Source organism: Podarcis cretensis (genome assembly GCF_951804945.1).
Source record: "Podarcis cretensis genome assembly, chromosome: 3".
NCBI lineage: Eukaryota > Metazoa > Chordata > Lepidosauria > Squamata > Lacertidae > Podarcis > Podarcis cretensis.
Window position 1 is genome coordinate 9,231,128 of NC_137172.1, and position 19,735 is coordinate 9,250,862.

Consider the following 19,735-nt stretch of genomic DNA (forward strand, 5'->3'; position numbering starts at 1 on the left):
CTAGGGATGCATTGCAGGGGGTTGAACTAGATGACCCTCAGGGTCCCTTCCAATTCCACAGTTCTATGATTCTGTGCAAAAAGCACACCGATTGCATAATTTATTCTGTATTCTATTTCCCACCCAAGTTAGTGGTCATTGCCACATCTTGTGACTGTAATTGCATAAATTAATTACAGACTGCTGGAAGAAGTAGAGTATTTTTGGATGGAAATTCAGTGTTGTGCTTGTTGAATTACTGACTCACATGCAGCTGTTAAAGGCACAGGATCCTTGTGAGATGCAACAGGTTACAGGGCCCTGAAATATATATCTAGGAGATGTAGATCAGGTGGAAAATATTGTCAAGTGTTGATTGCAAGCTCATCAGTACAGATGTTTTCAGTTTCTAAGCATCATGTACATGGTTGATGCTGATATTTTTATTACTATTACTAATAACAACTCTGATATTACCACCTTTATCTGTGTGCATGGTGCTTACAAAAAGAAGTTTTCTGTTCCGATTAGCTTACAATCAACTACCAGCAATATTTTCTCCAGGTCATGGTCAGCTAAGTGTTCCAAATTCCATTTAAAGAGAAGAATTAAAATGTTCAATGCAGCATAGCATAATGCTTTCCCCATTTTCTCTCTGCTTGTGTGTTTGGAAGAAAGGCTGTGAATGGATGGGACTATGCTGCCTAGATAGGGAAGTAATCCTCGGTGTAAACTATGTCCTGATAAGGCTCTGGAGATGGAGAAAGTGAGATACCTTGTGTCTCCTGTACGAGCACACAAGAATTCCAGCAATGGTTCTTTCTAGGATAAGGCAGAAAGGTCTGGAGAAAAAGCTTTCCTTTTTTGTGTGTGTGCTTCCAGATGCAGGGTGTTTTTTTGTTTTTTGTTTGTTTTTACAATATCTAACTATCTGTTCCTTTCCACTGAATTCTTTGTTCGTGAATGATGAAGGAGGGAGTAACGTTTTCAGAACTGCATTTTGTTGGGAGAGACTGAGGGGTTGTTGTTACTGTATTCTAATGGAGAGCAGCAGATGTGTATATATAAAAGAACCATAAAGATAGAGGGCCACAATGAGGACATCCATCCCCGCCATCCGCAAAGTACTTCCGCCATGTACTTCTGGTGTTGTCGTCATCCTAAAATAAAAGTACCAAACCTTTTTGCTTCTTGCTTTGCAACTGTGGAACAACTTTTCAAATGGTAGACTTTAAATTCCACACCACAAATACAAAATTTCAGGTGAATTTTCTGTAGGTAAGATGAATACTGGGGAAACTTAAATTTGCTCACTTAACTTTAGGGTAGGATCTAGTGCATCTCTGAGTATCCTAAGAATGTAAGAAGAAGAGACCTGCTGGATCAGGCCAGTGGCCCATCTAGTCTAACATCCTATTCTCACGGTGAACAACCACCTGCATATGGGAAACCTAAAAGCAGGAACTGAGTGTAACACCCTTCTCCCAGCAACTGGGATTCAGAAGCATATACTGCCTCTGATGCTAGAAGTAGAACATTGCCATCATGGCCATTAGCCACTGATAGATGAACAAGTCTATTAGGCACATTAATGACGAATAACATAACATGCCGAATAACTTAACATGCTGAATCCTCTTTCAAAGCCATCCAAGTTGGTGGCCAACATTATACCTTGTGAAATCAATTTCCATAGATTAATTTTGTACATAGTTTCACTATATTCTATTCACGTTCCTCTCACTGGTATCAACCACCTCCTGGGATTGGGTATGATGCAGGAGTTCTCTCTATGCCAGGTATTTGGACCGTAGCTGGTGCTACATTTAATAACAATGGCCACAGTAAATTGTCACACATGGAGGCTGTTTCCGAGTGATATTGGTAAAGGCTTCTCATGACTTTTTCTCGGGAAGAAATTTAAACTAGTTTGAAGATAGAATACAGAGTCCTTGAAAACTTAGGTCCCTTCTCCCTCATTCTGGACTCTTGTTTTATTTTTTAAATTCAGTTTATTTAATTAATAGGTTTATATCCTGCCTATTAGCAGGATAAACTCTTTGCAAGGCAGATTACAAAAGATTTAAGAACAGTATAAACCCCAAATAATAAGACAAAGCAATAAAATAACAAATTGGCACTTGTAATAAAAAAGCCTTAATAGCCATTCCATACAAAGCTAATCAGTAAAAGACGCGTTCCTTAATAAAAGTGTTTTCAAAGCAGGCCTGACACTACAACCCTGTGAGGTAGATCAGTCTAAGAAGATATTTTAATGGTCTTCTTACTGGGATAATGACAGGGCATAATCAGCCTTCGTTTTTCCAATGATACCCACCCAGCTAGCTCTGTGGAGCTGGCCTGGCTAGTTAGCATAAACTAAATCCAGGAATTTCTGTGCTCAGCACAGTTCAGTCAAGCCTTGATTAAGTCTTAACTTTTACTAATTCCAGTCGTTATGGGTGACTTGCACCCACAGACTCTGACCCCTAAAACTTACAACAGTATTAAATTTTGTGTGTGACATTCAGGCATTAAATGTTTATGGGCTCACACTTAAGATGTCAAGTGTACACCTGAAAGCACACTGTGTGAGCCGCTCTTGGTAATAAGAGGTCTGCTAGGCTTGAGATTCCCCCTTTCCTTTTCGGTTGCTTTGCTCCGTGTCAGAACAACAGCTTCCGACAAACTGCTTGCTGTTGAATCAGGACAAGGGTAATTATGCAGAACTGCACAACCCCCTCATTCCCCTCTCTCTGTGTGCGGTGAAGGAATAGCCTCTGTGACTACTACTTGAGGCCTGAGGTTGCAGTGGTAGCCATGGCATATCATTGTGGCCTGAAGATACATCCCATAATGGATCTCTCCTGTGTGAAGTCTGTTGACTCAGGCTTCCTGCCAGGACTAGCGTCTAAACATATGGGCCTTGTCTACCCTTGGAACTGGCCCAGCTTTTCAGCCATTGTTGCCGACAAGCAGCTGAAAAAGGGGAAGCTACACTTTGAATGGCTTCAGCGTCTCCCAGCAGGCCTGAGAAATGATGGCTTCGTGTCACGCTCGCCCCAGTTTGCAGTCCTTATTACACCCCTGCTAATCTGCTGTAGGTTATTCTTCAAGGGAGGCGGGGGGGGGGGAGAGAGAGAGAGAGAGAGAGAGGAAAGATGTATCTTGCTGTGGACAGAGAATTCCCTCAGATCTCAAGAAAAAAGCAAGGCAAGCTACTAACCCCAATGGCTATATTCTGCCTCCACTGTTGAAGGCAGTATGCATCTGAATACCAGTTGCTGTAAGCTACAGGACGGGAGAGTGCTTATGGTCTTCCCATGGGCTTACTGTTGGCCACTGGATGCTGGATCAGATGGGCCACTAGCCTGATCCAGTAGGCTCTTCTTATGTTCTTAGGTTGGTATTCAGTATAGTGCTGAGTAAGTTGTTCTGTCAGTGCAAGGATTTCTCTTTGTGCAACGGACCATCTCCCCCTGCGCATGCGCAGCCGCTAAGTATGTTCTTACACACCCTCTGGAGCGGGGGGTGTGTGTGTGTGGCACACACATGGGGCAGAGGGGGGATGCTCCATTGTGCTAGCAGTAATCCTCGCACTCACAGGACAGTTTAGTTAAAGACCATTCTTACACTCTGTTGTTCTCTGCACTGCAATGTGCATTGTTGCCTATAAAGGCACTACCAAATCACAAGACCCTTTAGAGATTTCCACTGACACACAAGGCATGTTTCTGCCCCAAAGAGTTTACAGTTCAAAACTGTCAAGAGTGGTAGCAGTTTCCTGTGTTCCTGTGTCTTGGGAGTTGTTAGTTACGTGTTGCATTCTTTAGTAAAGTGTGCGTGAATGTATAATATACCTGGTACATAAAGACCCTTGGGTCTTATTGGCTGATTGACATGCTTATAGAGTAATGCCTCTTTTTAAAAATATGTATATATATAAAGTTCTAACACTAGAACTTACAGAATCTCTGTTTTCAAGTCACAGAACCATTCAAACAAATCAGTCATATGAGTAATGTCTCCTTTAAGAGCGTCCTTCCATTTGCAGTGTTTATAAATAATTATATTTTTAAGATAGTGTATAAAAACATACCCCATTAATGGGGAGCACCAGTTTAGCTGATTAAAAGTTTATATTAGTTCATGCAACTGACTAGTCTACATCCAACTCCAGATGTTGTTGTACTGCATGCAGACCTATCATCTTCAGTATTCAGGGTTGACGAGAGTTCTAATCTAACAACATCTCTGGGCTAGTGAAAAGATTGTTGCATGCCTGTATAATGCAATTTTTAATGTATGTCTGTATGCAGCTGTAAAACGTTGCTGGAGAAACCTAGTGTCCCACTGCTTTCTAAAAGTCATATTCTAGTCTTGGAAAGGCAAAAATGTCTAGTTGCTCTTAGCGAAACCATAAATTAGGATACCTCCCTCTACCAGCATGCACATGCACACATGCATACAGACACCCACAAACAATAATTCTTCCTCTACACACTTAAAGATTTCCACCCAGCCTAGTATAAGCCAAGAAGAATTTTGGCTACTGAGGGCGTGTGGAAAAAAAGAATTACAATGGAAGTTTCAGGTATAAACTTAAATTATAGCTGTCACTTCCAGGTGATCGCCCTCATACAAAATGCTTATAAGGATTCCATCTCGCTTGGGAAGGATTCCAGCTAGTTGGACCAAAGCGTATCACACACCTGCCAGTGCTAGATTCACGCATCAGTGACATGGAATGGCCCCAGCGTGCCTCTGGAAGGTTTGTAGCATATTGTGCTTCTGAAGGATGGGTTTTAAGGGCTGAGGCTAACAGAATATTTAGTGGTGTTCTGGTGTCAGTACCTGCGCATCCCTGTTCAATTAATTTAGACCCCAGGTTGGCAAACATTTTCATAGTGAGGGCATCCTGGATCTAGAAAATGTCATTTAAAACTCATTGTTAAAATGTTTTCAGGTAGGAACATTGGAAACTCTGTTATACCGAGTCAAACCATTGGTCTGTCCAATGCAGTATTCTCTACATTCACCAGCAGCAGGTCTCTCTAAAGTGTCAGAAAGGGAACCTTTCCAGTCCTACCTGGAAATGTTGGGGATTGAATCTGGGGACCTGCTGCATGCAAATCAGATATTATGAGCTATGACTTTCTCCCCTAAATCAAGTTGAGGTAGGTTTACAGCAAACTACAATGGCCACGAACTTAAGCTGAAATCAGCAAATGAAGTTGAGATACTGATTTTCTTGATGTTCGTTGAAGACATGCTGACTCATGGTCTGAGAGGACCTAACTAGCTATAGTCCCCATTTCTGTAACATGGCAAGCTCATGCCACATCTGCTTTCACCTAATAGATGACTGTTGTGATAGTGTTTCTACCTACAGCCTGTCTCACAAAACAGCAAATTGAGATCCCAGGGCTTAGTATCTTGGAATCTTTCTAAGAACATCTTGGCAGCTGGAATGTTCATAAACACCCCATAACTCCTTGGTTTATCTGATGGAATATATATTGGTATGGAAATCTGCTAGTTTTCTGCAACCTATATGTTCTGTGCTTTAATTTAATCCTCCATTCATTTCTCTACTACCATAAGAACAGCCGTAACAGATTAACCAAAGCTGCCTTTGCAAATAGAGATATAGGTAAATGAATGCACACATATGACTGGATTGTGGCAACGGCTGTTGAATCCTCACCTCTTCCACCAATTTCTAGGCCAGCATCTATAGAAACAGAACTATATTTTCCTGTAGATTAACAAGACAAGCTGACACTGTGTCCCCGCAAGCCATGGGAGGCTGACAAAGTAGCGTCATTTAGTTGGTAAGCAGCCCTGCTTAATTCCCAGCCCTTCTGCACCAACTGATTGCAGGGGCAATCATCTTTATTTTATAAATCCTCCAAGTTAAGATGCTTCCTGCAGAAGTGAAATGCAAGTTAAATTAAGTATGAATTCTGATTGCAAAAGCAGCTCATCTAGAGCATTTATCCGAGTGTGACAGTAAACAGAAGGATTGAAAACACAACCTTTTTGCTTGATCTGTGGAGAGCTCCCCCTCCCTCCGCCATCCCTTTCTTGGCAGGAAAACAACAACAACAATGCCTAGTGGTTGGCTTACTTGGACTTTCTCGGTTAAGTAGTACCATAGCCTGCTCTGCAAAGTGTACTTGTAGATCTAAACCCATCCATTATTAGAGCAACCTTGGTAATAAGAGGAGGGTTGTTCTTCTGCGTGAGACATGGCAGTAGCTTTCCAGCTTCCTGTCTGTGAGGAAACTCTTTCACAGTGAGTCATCTGCCATGAAGCTGCAGTGCATGGCAGAAGATACGGGATGATGATCTGGGGCACATGCCCTAGACCTGCACATAGGTCCTTCTCTGAGTTGGTTGGACATCGCCATTGAGGATGTAAGGGTAGCCAACCTGGTGCCCTCCAGATGTTTGTTTTAGTGTATTTATTTACTTAGCAAGTTTTATATACTTGCTTAATAATAATAAATAAAAAACAGTTTACATAAAATAATATTTTTTTAAATAATGAAAAAAGCAGACAAAAAAAAGTAGACATCAAATTGTCATCAAAATATTGATAAAACTAACAGCTTTAAAAATAAATATCATCTGGGTAGGTTGCCAGAACAACAATTTTTTTTAGCCAGTGTTGAAAACAGTACAACAAAGGTAATATTGATAGGCAGGGAGTGCCAGAGAATAGGTGCTGTCATACTAAAAGATTGATTTTTCGCAATTATTTATTTTGTATATAATTATTTATTTTGAAAATGTCATAGTTGTTCTATATTTAAAAGAAACACAAAATGATGTACCATATAGAAATCAAATACAATGTAGTAAAACAAATAAAAATCAATTAAACTAACATTACGCTTTCCAGCTTAAAAATAGACACGATCACACACCCATCTATATCCCTCAGTACAAAATTCTAACCAGTCATTTTATACAACAAAGACAGCTGACTAGATAAAAAGTAATACAGGCTCATGAATCAATTACAGCTCCTATCTTCCTTATTGATAGGCCATTCTGGCTGATGCCGATGGGATTTGTAGTTCACAAAAACTAGAGGGTACCATATTGGCTAACCCTAGGTTAGAGTATTGTACTAAGACTGGGAGTCTCAGCTTCAAATCCCATTCAGTTGTAAAGTTTACCTGGTAAGCTTGGCCCAGTCACTATCTCTCAGGTTAACCTGCTTAAGATGGGGCTGGAAGTGGAGTTTAACTATGTAGAGTTTAGATAACTAGGAGATCAGCAGATGGGACCCGCTCTTTGCATGAATTTCAGTAGCAGATACAGTATATGATAAACTGTGTCCTTGTTTTTGTTGGTGCCAAGATCTAGGTTTGGGGCAAGTATTCTTTGGTGAGAGAATCCCAGGAGAGATTTAAAATCAGAAAACAAGCAGCAAAGTAAACCATGGAAATACAGGCTGTTAGACCTTTAAAATATGCCCATGTGAGTTCCAAAGCTTCCCTCTTCCTTTAGTATTGTATAGGAGGAGACCACACCTTTGATAAGTTAAAGATGGTTTACTTACAAATTCTACAAAGGTCAGATTCATGTGCTTTTCCATACAGCACATGAGCCAGTGTGGTGTAGTGGTTAAGAGCGGTAGTCTCGTAATCTGGGGAACTGGGTTCGCGTCTCTGCTCCTCCACTTGCAGCTGCTGGGTGACCTTGGGCTAGTCACACTTCTCTGAAGTCTCTCAGCCCCACTCACCTCACAGAGTGTTTGCTGTGGGGGAGGAAGGGAAAGGAGAATGTTAGCCGCTTTGAGACTCTTTCGGGTAGTGATAAAGCGGGATATCTAATCCAAACTCCTTCTCCTCCTCCTCCTCCTCCTCCTCCTCTTCTCCTTCTTCTTCTTCTTCTTCTTCTTCTTCTTCTTCTTCTTCTTCTTCTTCTTCATTCATTCAGAAAAGGTTGCACATGCAGTAAAAATTGGCTTTGTTACAAAGTGGTGAAAGTTGGTATACTATTGGTATAGAAACACAAGAATGGCTTATAAGAACCATGGGGTCTGAGTTTCCGCAATCAGCTCAAACCTCACATATTGAGCTTTTCAAGTAGACCGAAGGGGAACAATAGCTTCCTCCCAAGGTGAGGAGGAGTGACCTAGCTAAACCTGGCAGGGCAGCTTACTCTATGCCATTAACCACTCCATGCATTAGACTTAAGCATGTTGGTTATATGAGGCTGGTTATCCCACAGTTTTCTCATGAAAAAGAATCTACCTTGTTTAATAAGTACCTCCCCTCATGTATGTTAGTTTGCATCCACTTTTGCATTAACCACATATTGTTCAGATATCCAAATAAGGCAGACTATAATTCCGCAAAATGCATGCTCTCTGCAAACCACAATTACAAACCCACTTCAAACTGACATCTTCGCAACGGGGCCAATGTAACTCAATTGTAAAATCAGTGTTACGATAAAACAACACAGCCAGAGCAATATAAACCAGACAATGGCCAAATCTTGAAGGTTTGTGACGATGACAGTGCTTTGACCAGGCACTGAAAACCGTAATGGTTAGCCTGGCAGACCTCCCAAGGGAGATTGTTGTATAGGTATGTCAGTACCACTCAACATTACGACTGCACCAAACTTCCAGTGGATTTAACTTGGAAAGAGAAGTAGCCTGAGAGGAGCTCTGTAAGATACGCTGGGTCCAATCTATTTTCACCCTTGCCCTCAGTCACATCATTCTCACGTGGCCCACTCATAATTCAATAACTGCAGCAGTAATGGTACAGTCCTAACTCTGGCTGCAGGCTGCTTGGGGTAGAAAGGGCTTTGGGAGGCAGATCACAGTGCCAGACTAGAGCTGGTGCAGCAGTTGGGCTCAATGCCCAATTGTGATGGCAGCAAGGCCAATTTGGGATTCTTCTAATAACACTACATTTAATTGGACTGCTGTTGCGATGATGTTGTTCTGGCTTGTGAATTTATGCTTTTATTGGACTGTGCTGTTTAAAGGTTTATGTTTATCGCTGGCTGTTTTGAATTATTGGTCATATTGTGGTTTTTGCCTTTAAGAATGTTGTTCCATTTTATATATTGTTATTACTTTGTTTTTGTAGGCTGCCTTGTAGGGAAAGTTTTTCAAAAGACTGGGGCATATAAACTGATCAAATAAACAAACACTACCTCCTTCAGTTGCCCCAGAGGCTCCAGTTTCCTTAACTCTGCTCACTCTTCCTTGCTGCCCCCTTTGGCCTTGAACCCACTTCCAGATCAGCTGTATGATGTCGTCTTTCTCTTTTCCTTCAAATCCCTCCTCCTGTCAAGACCCACCTCTTTGGCTGAAGACTCTGGTTTCAGCCCTTAATCCTCCACTCCACTTGAAACAAAAACCAAATACGTGTGACTGAACTCACTCACATTTCTCACTCCTGACTTTTATCTCCACCTAGAATGAAATTTAGATTGAAAGCTTCTTAGGGCAAATGCCTAATTTGTCTGCAAAGCTACAACTTATAAGATAAAATAAATGTGGGGGGGGGGATCAATCATCACAATAGTTTCTTGCCTCATCACTACAAGAAATACTTTTTTTTTGAAAAAAGAATATTTCTTTTATAAACTCTGGAAAGCGTAATTTTGGTTGTATGTATCAATGCCATACAAACAACTCTCCGTTGTTGTATGAATGTTTGCACAGTTATTGTACTGTTACAATCCACAGTTAACCCCCCATTTTAAAGGACACCTATTTCCCTCAAGTTGCTGAATACTATTACTTAGAGAATTGTCAGCAATATACTTTTTTCCTTTAAAAAAAAAAACCAGAATCAAATTTCCTAACCAACATCTGGCGGAAATCCGACCAAGCTCATGAATTAATTAATTATTATTAATGCCGTGAATGAATGGTCGCTGGGAAGTGTGTGTACTTTAGAGCTGTAATTAAATATTCTCACTCAGGCACTTCCCTGTTTTTGTAAATTAGACTTGTATTTTATGGTCCTTTTGTTTTGTTTAATAGGAAAAAATTGTTCACTGTGAATTTTACATTTTCGTCAGGCATGGAATGCAAGAGAGCTTTTTAATATTCATACTTCCCATCCTTACCAAACACATCTTCTTTTGGCGACAGTTGTTTTGAGGCTTTGCAAAGGAGACACGCCTGCAATGTTGCTGTTAGCAACACCGTAGGATTAGAACATTCTTCCTGCTGCGTTTGTTTATAGGCTTTATGGCAAAGTTCCACGATTGAACACCAGGGAACGTGAGGTTCCTTGACTTAGTAATCCTGTCTTGCTGGAGTATGTTGAAGATGTGTTGCTCTCAAAATCTTAGGGGACTTCAGAGAAATAAATAGGTAGGCACCAGCAGTTGCAATGGTTCAGTATGTCATCAGCCTGTGGAATTCACTGCCTCATGATGTTGTCACAGTACTAGAAATCAGGGACACCCACATGATGCTCAGTGTTGAAAGATTCAGGACGGAGAAAAGAAAGTGCTACTTCACAACGCACATGGTTAAACTGGAATTCACAAGAGGCAGTGATGGCGACCAATGTGGGTGGCTTTTAAAGAGGATTAGGCAAATTTATGGAGGATAAGGCTGTCAGTGGCCGCTAGCCAAGTTGACTGTGCTTTTCCTTCACTGCTGGAGACAACAATGCTTCTGAATACCAGTTGTTGGAAACCCCAGGAGGGGAGACGGCTCTTATGCCCAGTTCCTGCTTGTGGGTTTCCCTCAGGCATCGGTTGGCCACTGTGAGAACAGGATGCTGGACCAGGTTCTAGCAAGCTCTTCTTATGTACTTAGAAACATATACACATTCTCTCCCCTCTTTAATAGGTATATGGATTCACAATATTCATGATTTAAAATAGCAAATAAAGCCAAGCATGTGTTGTGATTACTTTTTTTATACTTCATACTACAGATACAGATGGCTCTGAGGAATAATCACATGTGGTCTTGAAAAACGGATTGTTGTCGTTGTCGTCGCCAACTCCCCTCTCCCAGCTTTCCTATTCTTTCAGGTTTCGTTTATTTTGTTTTAAATTTATTTATTTAGGAGTGTGCAACCTTTTAGGTGACAACTAACATTTTGTCACAGCTGACAAATTATTCTGGGTTACTTTAAAGCTGATGCCTTGTTTTGCCGATTTTGGCGAAAGTCAGCCCGTGAAATTTCAAATATGGTCCAGTATACTTCTTTTAACAGTAACGACAACATCGTGAAAATGTTTACATGCACAAACAAAATTAATCGAAACAGTATCTGGAGGAGTTGGCGGTGAGAAGCATTTTGCATAAACTTGAAACCTAGGGAGGAGCTCAGGAAAAATACATTCTTTCCAGATTTGCTTTTGAGGGAAGAGACATACAGACAGAGCTGCCTTATACCAAGTCTGTAACTGTCTAGTACATTCTACTCTTAAAGGCTTTGGGGAATTCTTTCCGCTCTCCTTATAGGCCTATGTTTCTGCAGACCCAGCTTCTTCACTGTCTCCTTTATGCATGTAAACTAGTAGGACCCGGCTGCAAAATTTCTTGCCACCACAAAGTTGTTAAGTCTTTCTGTGCCTCATAATTCTTTGCTTGCTTAAAGGGTAAAAAAGGCATCCTACAACAACCATGTTCCCGGGAGCCTTATATTTTTCCTGGTATTATGAAGCAAGCCTATTGTTGAAAGTCATCCTTAACAGTTGCAGATGGCAAGGAACACTTTCGTCCACTTGAGAACTGCAAGAAAGGGCTGGCTGGACTGGGTGACACAGTGGTTTTCCAACTTTCCTTATCAGGGATGTGACGGCTGCATCCCAAGGAGGGTGTTTTGTCTAATCAGTAACTTAACATGTGAATTTCTTCTGTGTCACTGGAGGCCAAAGCCACTGCTTCTTCTCTTCCTATCAGTTCCTTCTGACAACTTTTAGCAAATGCAGCTGAGCGAGGGGGAAAGTTAGGATTGCTAAAGTAAACAATTTGCTACACGTGGTACGTTATCACTTTTTGACATTGGGGTGGGTGTGGTGATTCCGCACCCTCCTTGGGCCATCTGTCTTGTATCTTCCAGCTATATGTATCTGTATTGGTAACAGGTAAAATGTTGTTTTTTTGTCCAGCTGGGTAAATAGGTATTTCTGGTGTGTTGACCTGCTTGGTAAATCTATTTATTTACTGTATATTATACACACACCCCTTCCTCAAAGGAGCTTAAGGCATTATATATCATTTTATCGTCACAACAACCCTGTGGAGTAGGTTAGATTGAAAAATAATGACTGGCCCAATATTATCTAATGACTCAGTGAGAACTGGAACCCAGGTGTTTCCAAGTCCTAGTATGACACTTTAACCACTACGTCAAACAAATGGTGTTCACTGAAGTGCACACCTAAAAAACATAAAAGTGTGAACCTGAGAAAGAGGTGTTTTGCAGCATGTGCATTGCATGGGACTTGCAATAACCTGGGACTGGCTACAGTTTCCTGTTGGGTCTACACTTGATGGCAAACCAAGGTTTGTTGCTTTGTGGCTGGAAGAGGGTATTAGGGTGATGCCAGCAATATAAGGGCACTCAATAGCATTGCTTGGTGGGCTCGTGAGCCCCAGAAGGAGGAGAGATAAATGTTTCTCTGTTTTGGGTTTGCAAAATTGTTAAGAGTATCAACTTGGCTGCCTCTATTGCCACTTCCTTCTGTAGCTGGGTCTTTGTTTTGGAACAAGTGCTGGTCAAATAAGCTTTTGTTTGCGGTCCATCAATTGGCTGGCAACAAAACTTTCCAGGGAGGCAAACAATGAGGAAGCTGTTGGCTTGGCGGCCAAGGGGCATCTGTGATATTACTGGCAAGGCATACTGATGCGAAAGAAAGGAGGTTTGTTGGACATGAGTGTGTGGGAGAAGAGCACACAGTAGCAGGAGGAGCTCTTTGGAACTTCATGCTCTTCTAGTCAAAAGTGCACTCTGAAGTGTTTTTTGTATTTTTTAAAAAAGAAAGACCTGTCGTCTTCCTCCTTAAAGGCAGGGCTGTGCATTCTTCTTCTTCTTCTTCTTGGCAGGGGTGGGAAGAGAGAGCAACCAAATTATATGCCAGATTCTGAACAAAGCTGGAAAATTTACTGTAATACAAGAATCATATGTCACCTAAGTGGAATGAATAAACATAAGAAATTACTATTTAAAGGAAACCTCTCCATTTGCTCGACCCTGCGTGGGCTACATGTCTTCCAACATGGAAATTGGGAAGGGGGGGGGTAGGGGAAGACAACAAGGAGACTTTTGAGGGGCTATGGCAAACTGGCAGCTGGGTTGGAGGAATTGCCATCTTTAGCCAATGGATTTGGGGAACAAAATCATGGTTTATGTGTTGTGGCTCTGAATAATACAACAACAAGAACAACAACAACAACAACAACTTATTATTTATACCCTTCTCCTCTGGCCCATTCTGTTAGCGGCTCCCAACAGAATATTAAACAGAATAAGACATCAAACATTAAAAACTTCCCTAACCAGGGTTGCCTTCAGATATTTTCTAAAAGTCATATACTTGTTTATTTCCTTGACATCTGATGGGGGGGGGGCATTCCACTCTGCCTGGCTCCCTGTAACCTCACTTCTCACAGTGAGGGAACCGCCAGAAGGCCCTCGGAGCTGGACCTCAGTGTCCAGGCTGAACACTCGGAAACGTACTGGGAGCCAATGTAGGTCTTTCAGGACCGGTGTCATGTGGTCTGAACTAGCTCTAGGCATCATACGATAAATATGGCGCTAGTAGCCTCCACTTGGGTATGACAGATCCCCATAAGTCCTCATCAGCAGGTGCCTTAAGGACCATCTACTTTCTCTTCTACTAAATAATACAATTTATTTATTTTATTTTTTTCATCTCAAGGAGCTCAAAGTGGTCCCCCCTCCCCATCTTTGCATTTTATCCTCACAGCAGCTATATGAACTAGATTATGAACACTCAAACCACTACACTGGCTCTGCAGTAAGGGTTGAATGGGGATTTCCTGTTTCATAGCTCAACTTTTTTTGTCTTGTTTTTAGTCACTAGAATATGTGAGTTATCAACAGCTCTAAATAGCATTAGGAAGCTTGGATCACTTCCTATGTCTTTCCTTAGAGATATAATGTGTAATTGAAGCAGTTTCTTTATATCATGCAGTAGAAGTAAACTCTTCCTGGTTGTAATACAGTGTTAAAGCAACGGTCAGCAGTACTCCCAAACAAAAGAAAAAGCCCCAAACTGATTGCAGATGCTGTTACCGAAATGACATTACGTCCGTATGCCCTTTCCTTCACATTTTCCTGTAATCCTGTTATGGCACCGTCCCATTACCTCAAGCACTGTCATCTTTAAATGCTGTCAAATCTTAACTGGATTGCCAAGGGCATCAGGAAGGAGTTTAGGAGGTGAACCTGATGGTAATTTCAGCCAGAACATTTCTATCTATCTGTTGCTTTCTCGTGTAACTCTACTACACCACCACCACCACCACCATCATCAACATTATTATTATTATTATTATTATTATTATTATTATTATTATTAATTATTATTATTATCATCATCATCATCATCATCACAAACAAAATACTAAAATCAATTGAAATAAACTCAATCAATAAAAACCTGAAAAACAAACATACACACATGTATACAAATTCAAGACAGGTGTAGCGGATCCTGCTCCAAACAAAAGAGACCACAAATACTTAAAAACCCTTCAAACTACATATGATGTGCATAGTGTATTTTAAATGAAATAACTGAGGTAAAATTAGCACTTTACATCTTTTTGGGCTGTACTCAAAGTGAACAAGAAGAATAGGCTTTATTTTTAATTTTTTTAAGGGGGAAAGAGTTTGGATGAAGTTTTTGTAGGCAGGATTCCCTGCATCTTTTCTTTGTTCTGTTGTTCAACGTGCCTTATGCCACTGTTACTCGATATAATTGTCAGATCATGGAACTTCATCCTCTGACCTATTGGTTGGCCCAGGTTTTTTTTTAACTGTCTTTAAGGCTCTTGGATTTGATAAGTCTTTGGTCTGATTCAGCCGGGTTCAACTTATAACATGCCTCTTATCTGTTCAGTATAAGAAAGGACCTGCTTGTAGCTTTGTGCTATTAATTCCTGCCAAATTCCAAGGCTGTTTCACCAATATAATGGTAAGAATGTGAAGCCACAGCACAGTTATAATTATGTAGAAGATGATGGTTCTCCAGAGCTGCTCTCTTGAGTTTCTTGGAATGAGTCATAAGGAATTTCACCAGGTTCATGACATGCATTTCTGCTACTTGTATTACCCAGAGGTTAAAGAGCTAGTATTGTGTGTTTTGTAGTGGCTGAAGACATGTTTGTCATGGTAGTGATGAGATTGTGGTTGCAGCAATACAACTCATTTAAGAAGTTTGAATTCATTAGCCCGGTCTGTGTAGACTTGCATATAATTGGGCTGTATTTAAAATAAGATTTACAATAAGGAATGAACTTCATGTGGGGCCGTTCTTGAATTTGATCTGGAAGCTGCAGTTGGTGCAAAATGTTGCCAGGCTATTGACAACATTTGAAACTTCTGCTGAATGCTTTGCACTGGCTGCCAATTTGGTACCGAGCTAGATGCAAGGTTTTGTAACTGGTGTACAAAACCCTAGATGGTTCTGGACCAGAGTACCTGAGAAGCTGCCTCTCCCACCCGCTTAGATCTATGGATGAAGATCTGTTGATGATGCCACACACCCCTACAGTAAAGCATGCTGTGACTCAGGCATGTGCTTTTAGTATCGTGGTGCCAGTCCTCTAGAATTTTCTTCCTTAGGAAGCGAAGCAAGCTCCGATACCGTATTGTTTTCACTGCTTGTTTGTTTACTTCCAGGCAGTCTATTTTATGTCTTGCTGGCTTTTACGTTTTGAATAATGCTTTATGGTCGTTTTTCTGTTTTATTCTTCTACTGTTGAATGTAGAGTGGTTTCTACATTCTGAATAAATAAATACATATTGTGGTTCGAGGACCCGACCCCCGCGAAGTAAAATGAAGACACAGGGACACGTGATATAAGGTTAATGGGCTAGAAAAGGCCACAACTTTATTGATTACAGCAATGAAAAGCTATTGGCTTAGGCATTGGATCGCGAAACAAGTGGGTTTATTCACCAGGGGTTCATCACCTGTTGATGCTAATTCAACTATAGGCTCACCCCTGATGTCACCGAGGGTCGTGCCATGGCCTCCCGCCAAGCAGGCTTCGGACGGAATACACGACCGCCAGATTCCATTAACGGAATACCCCTAGAAATTGAAGGCATAGGCGATGGCCACACCTAGCACTTCGACACACCACAACACATTATTCCAATGCCTAACCTACCCACCAATACCACCAAAAAGTTGTGACGATTGCTACGAGGTAGGCGAAAAAACCAAAAAGCCTAATGCCAAATGGAAAAACTCCTACCAGGCCCCCCGGGCAACCGGGGCGACCAACCTAAGGTCCATAGCAAGGCCAATGACCTAAGCCCTAACTCAAAGGGAGTGGAGGGTGGGTGACTCGCCCAGGACGACAAAGAGAAATGAGGCCAGGGGGGAGGCTGGCACTGCAGCATAAAGGCTGCTGGACACGCCCCCCATGGCACCTGGTTGGACAGCCACTGGGGGGGGGCGTGAGTGCCAGCCAGGTGTGCTGGAGGCAGGGGGCAACGCCCCCTGCTAGGAGCGGTGCTCGGGCTCCCGTCCACAACCACTCCCCTCTCTTTCAGGGAGGAGAGTCTCTGTAATTCATTTGCTACAATAAATTGAAGCCGTTATCAAATGTCTCTCTCTTTTGAAACTGACTTAAGTTTTCTTCAGATGTTCAAAGGCATGTGCCCTAAACCTGGGCAGGGGCCTGTGGGACGGACACTTGCTCCATCCCAGTGTCCCTATATGACCACCCTGCTCTCTCCTAACCTCCACAGTAGATGCCTTTAGAATCCCCCCTTATGAGAAGTTCCAGATTGTAGTGATGATTCTAATCACCTTCCGAATGCAGTTTGAATTCCCTTTCACAATTTTGCACTAAACGTGCAATATTTAGGATGGGAGTTGACAGCAGGGTTTGTGTGTTCATCCCCTCTCTACCTTAATCCCTCATTGCTCTTTCAGATGAGGGCTTTAATTGTAGGATAGGTTTAAATCTGAAAAGCTGGCTTTATGAACTGGATCCAGAAATGCAACCTAGTGTGAGACCTTACCTAGAGTCATGGAGATGTTGCTATCTAGAGAAGCACAGATTGTAGGCAGACCACTTCTTTCCTTTTTCAGCTCCCTTGCTTGACTAGAGCTGCATACCCACCTACATGAGAACATGAACACAGTGGGATTGACTTCTGAGTAGACATATTTAGTATTGTGTGGTTAGTGGTAGGGAACATGCTTTGCATGTAGAAGGTGTCCTATTCAATTCCTGGCATCTTCTGAGAGGAGTTTTAAATTGTGGAGAGTGGCTGCCAGCCAGAGTGGACAAGAATGAGCCAGTATGCGTTGTTTTATGCCATGTTTATCTCTCAGACTCTCCTAGATGGTCGCCTGTCCAGTTCCTCTCTCGCTGTTGTCTTCCAAGCTTATCCACCTCCCCTCTCATTTCCTGATACCTTAGTGCCATGAAGATGGAGGTTTTTCCTATTTCTTACCATGACTGCCCATTTTGCCAGTTTTTGAGGAGAGGCACATCTCTAGACAGATTCTAAACTCATCCTGTTAAGAACAGAACGAAAAATTACCCCCACTCCAAATCTAAACTATGGATAGCAGCTGAGCCAGCCAGAGGATCTTCTCTGTGGTATCTCCCTTGCTATCCCAAACTTATTAATCAGCAGAAGAACCAGATCCTGATGCCTCTTCCTCACATTGCCCAGCAGTTTGATCCTTGAGCAGTTACCGTTGAGTTCAGTAACGCACCGTTTGCACTGAACGCTCCTTTTATGTGGAAGAGTTTCAGAAGCTGGTCCACTGAACAGCAAGGAAGATTACGCCATTAATTTGTGCATTAGGCTCTCATACAAAGGCTCTCACCGGTAGCTAAGTGCTACCAATTAACAAACTGAAGTGTGTGTTCCCTCCAACGAAACGCTTATCTTGGTAAATGTAAAGGGCTCTCTATGAAAGGTAACAGATGCTGAAAAGGCCCTTTTCTCCATTGTGAAGGCCATCCTACTGTTCTAGTGGGTGTCCTTCACATCCATACAAGGCTGGTCACAGAGACGTGGCTGTTAGGACAAGAGCCAGGAATCCCATACCTGCTCCCTGCTTGTCACCTTGAGGGTCAGCCCCTGCAGAAGCTGGGATGAGGCAGCGGTGCAGATCAAATGATAGCAGGTTGTCACTGATTTCCTGTATTATTATGGTTATGTTTACAGAGAGAAGAGGGAGCCATTTTGGATTTTCTGCCTTAGGTCTCTCCCACTTCTGTTGCAGTATCAGTCCCTTTCCTCAGACATGAGGCATCTCTCTCTCTCCAGCTCAGCTAAGACACAGAAACACACCCCGCTTGTGTTGTATGTTGCTGAGCTGCGCCCTTGAGGTTGATGTTATGAGAAGGGGGCCCTTTGAGAGCCATGTTGCAAAGATTTCTGGAGCATACAGGAGGTCTGGTACTTCAGTCTTGTTCTGGATGAAGTGATACTGCAGCCTGGCATGAGACACTCAGTGCATTCCTCTTCTCTTGTGCAACTGTTAAATATAGTTTGCATTCTTCTGACCTAGATATGTTCCTGGCTACCTCTGCAAATCTCCCACCCCAGTCCCAAGAGAGTTGTGATGTGTGAAGGTGGAACTGTCCTCCATTCTGTTGAGGTTCCTGACTACAACTGTTGGCACTGCAATTCTAAATACGCTAGCACCTAAATAAATCTCACACAGCAGATGCATGGATTAGACTCTTATCCTTCTCCCCCTCGCCCTCAAATGAAAAGCAGCAGCGAGAACTGGCCAGTTTGTGTAGTGTGGGGTGGCTAACCTGTGGCCCTCCAGATGTTGCTGAACTGCAACTCCCTTCAGCCCCTGGCCAGTGGTCAGGGATGAAAGCAGCCACGGTTGCCTCTCCAGTAGCTCTTTTTCCACGCAAATGCTTTCTTTCAGATTGCATTTCCACCAGTGGGAGAAAATTCACTGGTGGGATAAAAAAAAAAATACAGTGGTACCTCAGGTTAAGTACTTAATTCGTTCCGGAGGTCCGTACTTAACCTGAAACTGTTCTTAACCTGAAGCACCACTTTAGCTAATGGGGCCTCCTGCTGCTGCCGCGCCGCCGGAGCACGATTTCTGTTCTCATCCTGAAGCAAAGTTCTTAACCCAAAGCACTATTTCTGGGTTAGCAGAGTCTGTAACCTGAAGCTGTCAGGGACTCAGCGGGAGCGCAGGGAGGAGAGGAGATGGAAAGCGAGGGGGAGCAATCCGAGGGCAGCGTAGGAGAATATGACAGCAGCTCGATAGATTCCATGAGCCTCTCCAGCGAATCGGAAGATTCACAGAAGGGGGCGCCGATGGGCAGGACAAGGGGCGACCCAAGGGGGACACCCCAGAAGCAAGGGGCCAGCGGGGACTCCCAGAGCAGCAGTTGCAAATCAGGACCAGCTTCCCCACCAGAGCGTAGTGGGGGGGAGGAGTCCCAGGTGTCAGAGCCCACATATGCACCACCAGCGAGAGAAGATGAGTCAGGGTGGACCACGCCTCCATCGGAGAGCGAGTTAACGGTTAAGAGGAAAGTTGC

General features: G+C 42.6%; 1 protein-coding gene and 1 long non-coding RNA gene across 3 annotated transcripts in view; one reads left to right on the top strand and one right to left on the bottom strand.

Annotated features, from left to right (window-relative positions):
* LOC307212014 overlaps positions 1–19,735 on the bottom strand; it is a 535,673-nt gene that overhangs the window by 120,043 nt on the left and 395,895 nt on the right. The gene's annotated exons all lie outside the window — the stretch shown is intronic.
* Positions 1–19,735, top strand: part of BCL11A (BCL11 transcription factor A) — a 160,181-nt gene that overhangs the window by 82,338 nt on the left and 58,108 nt on the right. The window lies entirely within an intron of this gene.